This window comes from Natator depressus, chromosome 28 (assembly GCF_965152275.1).
Source record: "Natator depressus isolate rNatDep1 chromosome 28, rNatDep2.hap1, whole genome shotgun sequence".
Taxonomy (NCBI): domain Eukaryota; kingdom Metazoa; phylum Chordata; order Testudines; family Cheloniidae; genus Natator; species Natator depressus.
In genome coordinates, this window is record NC_134261.1 from 6,780,426 (window position 1) to 6,786,617 (window position 6,192).

At 56.1% G+C, this 6,192-nt stretch overlaps 1 non-coding gene across 1 annotated transcript; it reads left to right on the forward strand.

Moving 5' to 3' along the window:
• Window positions 1-365: 365 nt before the first annotated feature.
• TRNAM-CAU (transfer RNA methionine (anticodon CAU)) lies at window positions 366-437 on the forward strand. Its single transcript has one exon. It is a non-coding gene; the product is annotated as a tRNA-Met (tRNA).
• Window positions 438-6,192: the final 5,755 nt, after the last annotated feature.

Consider the following 6,192-nt stretch of genomic DNA (forward strand, 5'->3'; position numbering starts at 1 on the left):
CGGCCCCGGCCATGGCCCCGCTGCAAACACACAAAGGCTCCCGGGCTGGGGGGGCAGGAAGGGGCGGCTCCTCCCCGGGCCTGGCCCTGCCCCACCGGGCCCCTCGCAGGGGGTTTGGGACACTCGGGGACCGGGGAACCCCCCCACACACACACACACACAGCCTGGGGGGGCAGGAGACCGGCTGGATCGTCTCAGGAGAAAAGCAAGGGGAAAGGGGCCGGTTTTCCCGGCTGGGAATATGCAGAGATGGCCTCTGAGTTCGGCTTTGGAGACCGGGCACCGTGTACAAGCCCCTTCCTAGAAAGCGCCTAAACCCCATGGCCACAGCTCTCCCCTGCCCCGCTGTGGGGAGCTCTGGGGGCAGCAGAGTGGCGCAGCGGAAGCGTGCTGGGCCCATAACCCAGAGGTCGATGGATCGAAACCATCCTCTGCTAGCTCGGCTTTTATTGCCGACTGCCCCGGAAAGCGTTCAGCCTCCCTTTATTCCTTCTCGCCCTGCGTGACCCTTCCCTGGTCCTGAAAGGCAGGAATAAAGCCCCAGCAGCCACCCTCTCCCCCAGAGTCCCCTCGTGTCAGGAGAGAGCTCTGCAAGGACTGGCTCAGGCTCAGGGTGGCCAGGTTTATATCAGTTTTGGTGGTGCCCAGAACGGGTCCAAGTCCTGCCCCTTTCCTCCCCTCTCCCTCCCCTTCCCCCCGCACCCCCACAGCTCTGCTAAGGCTCTGGGAGGGAGTTTGGGTGCAGGAGGGGGGGTGGGCTCTGGGAGGGAGTTTGGGTGCAGGAGGTGTGGGCTCTGGGCTGGGGCAGGGGATGGGGGTGCAGGGGGGACACTGGCAGGCTCTGGGAGGGAGTTTGGGTGCAGGAGGGGGGGTGGGCTCTGGGAGGGAGTTTGGGTGCAGGAGGGGGTGAGGGATCTGGGCTGGGGCAGGGGATGGGGGTGCAGGGGGGGACACTGGCAGGCTCTGGGAGGGAGTTTGGGTGCATGAGGTGTGGGCTCTGGGCTGGGGCAGAGGGTGGGGGTGCAGGGGAGGGGGGACACTGGCAGACTCTGGGAGGGAGTTTGGATGCAGGAGGGGGGTGGGCTCTGGGCTGGGCAAGGGGTTGGGGTGCGGGGGGGGGGACACTGGCAGGCTCTGGGAGGGAGTTTGGGTGCATGAGATGTGGGCTCTGGGCTGGGGCAGGGGATGGGGGTGCAGGGGGGGACACTGGCAGGCTCTGGAAGGGAGTTTGGGTGTGGGTGGGGTGAGGGATCTGGGCTGGGGCAAGGGGTTGGTGTGTGGGGGGTGGACACTGGCAGGCTCTGGGAGGGAGTTTGGGTGCAGGAGGTGTGGGCTCTGGGCTGGGGCAGGGGGTTGGGGTGCAGGGGGGGACACTGGCAGGCTCTGGGAGGGAGTTTGGGTGTGGGTGGGGTGAGGGATCTGGGCTGGGGCAGAGGGTTGGGGTGTGGCACTTATCTTGAGTGGTTCCTGAAAGTGACCCGCACCCCCATCTGGCAGCAGCTCCAAAGTGGCGGGGGGGGGGGGGGCGGAGGGTCTCCGGGGACAACTGCCCACAGGCCCCACCCCTGCAGCTCCCATTGGCCGCAGCTTTACAGTGGCAGAATTGGCGCTCGGCGCAGGGGCAGTGTGCCAGAGACACCCCCCCCAGGGGCTGCAGGGATGTGCCAGACACTTCTGGGAGGGGCGCTCTGCCTGGAGCAAGGGTGGGCAGGAAGCCACTTTAGCCCCGGGAGTGGCGGCAGGGGCCCCTGGGCCCTTTTAAATCGCCCGGAGCCAGCTGCTCAGGCGGCCCTGGGGGGCAGCCATGCCGGCCGCTGCTGGGACGGCCCTGGGTGGCTGGCTCTGGGGACGGCCTGAGCAGTGGCCAATGCGGCTCTCCCCAGCCAGAGCTCCGTGGCTCCCGGCAGCTGTCCCAGGGCAGCCAGAGTGGCAGAGGGCCCCCCAGCAATTGCCAGAGTGACAGGAGGCCCCTGGGGCTTCCCCCTCCCCAGCAGCACAGTGGACCCCCTGGAGTTTCCCCTCCCCCCACCTGGTGCTGTGGGCCCCCCACATTCCCCCTCCCCAAGATTCAATCAGGGGTATTTATGGTATAAGTCGGGGGCCATGACCTGTCCACGACTTTTACTAACAATACCCAGGAACCTTAGCTACGACTCCAGTCATGTGACTTCTTTTGCAGGAGGGTCTTTTTTCCTGGAAGAGCAGGGTGGTATTTCCGGGGCACAGGCAGCCTGATTCATACTCTGCAAAGCCACCTGCAAGATTCAAACTTTACTCCGGGGGGAATTCTGCACCACTGCGCACGCGCAGAATTCACATCCCCACGTAGATTTCTTTGCTTCCCTGCAGGAAAAATGGCTTTCTGATGGGCGGGAGCAAAGGGAAGCCACAAGAATGGTCACGCACCCCTCCTGAGCAGTTCTGGGGAGTCGGTTTGGGCTCCTGGTGTAGGCAGCAGAGGGGTGCAGCCTTGCCACGAAGTCTGTTTCCCAGGAGGGGAGAGGGGACTGCAGGGTGATCTCCCACCTCCTTTCATCCAGCAGCCTGTGCTCCTCACTGCCGTGCTGGAGTCTCCACATGTATTTATTGACAAATAAAACATGTAGAATTTTAAAATATCGTGCACAGAATCTCCTCAGGAGTGCAACCTACTCAGGGAACCTCCTTGGATTGTCATTGCTTGGTCAACCGCTCAGCCATCACACCGATGCACAGAGAGAGTGCCAAGCCCTCCTGCTAGGCGGGGAGGGAGCGGGGAACGGGGTCGGGTCATACACATTCAGACCGTACGCCTCCCCCAGTTACAAAACGCTGCTGAGTTCCCATTCAGGACATTAGCCTTTACCGGCAATTTTTGCCTGTGTTCTTTTTTTTCAGTATTGCTTTTTTCTTTCAAAAATACGCAACCCCCTAAACCTGCTTTCAGCAATCAGAATCATAGAATCATAGAAGATCAGGGTGGGAAGGGCCCTCAGGAGGTATCTAGTCCGACCCCCTGCTCAAAGCAGGGCCAACCCCCAACTAAATCATCCCAGCCAGGGCTTTGTCAAGCCTGACCTTAAAAATATCTAAGGAAGGAGATTCCACAACATCTCTAGGGACCCATTCCAGTGTTTCACCACCCTCCTAGGGAAAAAGTGTTTCCTAATATCCAGCCTAAACCTAGAATAATTTAGTGTCACCTTATTTTTGCCTGGCCCACTAGAAAAGAAGAGGCTTTTGTGGTTTTCCTGAGCCTGAGGATCAAAACGAACGGGTGTCAGCCTGCACGGCTGTGGATCGTTATCGAGCGGAACCCGTCGTTGGCATTGGGAGTGTAGACACAGCCTCAGATTCGGTGCTTGTGAGTGGGGAAGCATTCCCTCTAGAGGCACCCAGGGGGTGGTGTGGAATTGTCCCAGGCAGGGCCACCCAGATGGCGGAGGAGGGGGCAAGTGGGGCAATTTGCCCCAGGCCCCCACGAGAGTTTTCAGGGGCCCCCACGAGAGATTTTGGCAGCACTGCGGCTGCGGGTCCTTCAGTGCTGCCGAACACACCCGGAGTGAAGGACCCACCGCGGAAGACCTGCCTCCGCTCCAGCTCTTCGGCGGCAAGGGGTTCTTCCTTCAGCGAAGTGCCCCGAAGACCCAGAGTGGAAGGACCCCCGCCGCCGAAGATCCCAGGCCCCCTGAATATCTGGGTGGCCCTGGTCCCAGGTTACTGGGTCGGGGCTCGAGCGGGTTCTTTGTTGTGTTGTTGAAAAGGAGCCCCTAGATATTGAACCCGGGCCGTGTTGCTGCTGACTGCAACTGGCAGAAGGGTTACAGAAAGAAGCAGGGGAGAGGAGCACCAATGAATGTGTGCAATTATTCAGTGAGGCAGGGGCCTGGCATGAAGGAATCGCCTCTGCCCTTGGCAGAGAGGGGGATTTGTGATGTCCTGGCCTTTGGAGATCCAGGCCCACAGCACTGGGATGATCAGCCCAGGGATGGGGCAGTACATGGAGCGGGGCAGATTTGGGAGCTGGCAACCTCTCTCCCCAGGTATTTCCCCTGCAGGCCCTTTTCAGTGTCTCTCTCTCCCCTTTCCCTGTGTAACCCAGTGGTTCTCAAACTTTTTAAATTGGTGACCCCGTTCACAAAGCAAGCCTCCGAGTGCGCCCCCCCTTATAAAGTCAAAACACATTTGTTATATTTAACATTATTTTAAATGCTTAATTTAGTCTTTAATCTACTCTTTATAACGGATTGACCTTTTCTCACCACTTTTATATTAAGCCTAAAACGCACTTTGATTGAATTATTGGGATAAGCAGAAAAGGGTTTTTAAAATAGTTACTGTTTAATACTGACAGGTTTCAGAGTCACAGCCATGTTAGTCTGTATTCGCAAAAAGAACAGGAGGACTTGTGGCACCTTAGAGACGAACCAATTTATTTGAGCATGAGCTTTCGTGAGCTACAGCTCACTTCGTCGGATGCATGCAGTGGAAAATACAGTGGGGAGATTTATATACACAGACAACATGAAACAATGGGGGTTACCATACACACTGTAACCAGAGTGATCAGCTTAGGTGAGCGATTACCAGCAGGAGAGCGGGGGGCGGGAGGGAGGGAAACCTGTTGTAGTGATAATCAAGGTGGGCCATTTCCAGCAGTTGACAAGAACGTCTGAGGAACAGTGGGGGGTGGAGGGGGGATAAACATGGGGAAATAGTTTTACTTTGTGTAATGACCCATCCACTCCCAGTCTCTATTCAAGCCTAAGTTAATTGGATCCAGTTTGCAAATTAATTCCAATTCAGCCGTCTCTCGTTGGAGCCTGTTATAACATTCAAAAACCAGTCAGAGAACACTTCAGTCTCTCTGGTCACTCGATTACAGACCTAAAAGCGGCACTTCTTCAACAAAAAAACTCCGAAACCAGACTCCAGCGAGAGAGTGATTGCTAGTCATGCACACTTTCTGGGCCAATTCTCAGTACGTTAAGGGCCCTGTGTGCTTACAAGAAACCTGGAGGACATGATACAGTGCCTGAACACAAAACTGACCTGCTCCCAGTTGCTCGTGGAAAACCCCTTCTTACCTAGAAACAAAGACCAATAGGAGGGAATCAAGGCCCATCCTGATCCCAGAGCCCAGCCCATACCCACCTCCATGCTGCTACAGACTCACTGTTTTTTCCACCACGGGCAGCCATTCAACAGCCACATAAACCTTGTTAGCCACTGCTTCAGGGAACTGCCTTCGTCACTCAATATGCTCCTGACAGAGGCTCTGCCAAAGATGATCCAGTGCTGAGGCATTGATTAGGTGCCGTGTGCCCTCTGACACCCGCCCACTATATGGCAGCCCCTGCTGAGGGCACCCTTGCTGCCCCTGCAGCTGGTTCTTCTGGCACCCTGTGGCTTGTCCTCATTCGTCCAGGAACAAACCTAAGGCTAGCTGTAAATAATCCTGTCCAACCAAGTCTGGGAAAAGCCATCATGTAGCCAGAAGTTCCCACACCTGCTGGGTAAAAAAACAAGCCCCCAGAAAATGGTACATAGTCTCAAGTCCCCAGGAAGTTTTTGGAGAGTGCTGGGGACAACTTCCTGGTGCAATCACTGGAGGAATCAACCAGGGGATGTTCTCCTCTTGACCTGCTGCTTACAAACAGGGAAGAATTAGGAGGGGAAGAAGAAGTGGAGGACAACCTGGGCAGCAGTGACCATGAGATGGTTGAGTTCAGGATCCTCAAAAAAAGCATAAAGGAGAATAACAAAATATGGACCCTCGACTTCAGAAAATCGGACTTTGACTCACTTAGGGAACTGATGGGCAGGATCCCCTGGGAGGCTAATATGAGGGGGAAAGGAGTCCACAAAAGCTGGCTATATTTTAAAGAAGCCTGATTGAGGGCACAGGAACAAACCATCCCGATGTGCAGAAAGAATAGCAAATATGGCAGGCGACCAGCTTGGCTTAACAGTGAAATCTTCGGTGAACTTAAACACAAAAAGGAAGCTTACAAGAAGTGAAAACTTGGACAGATGACTAGGGAGGAGTATAAAAATATTGCTCGAGCATGCAGAGGTGTAATCAGGAAGGCCAAAACGCAACTGGAGTTGCAGCTAGCAAGGGATGTGAAGGGTAAAAAGAAGGGTTTCTACAGGTATGTTAGCAAGGAGACAAAGGTCAGGGAAAGAGTGGAACCCTTACTGAATGGTGGA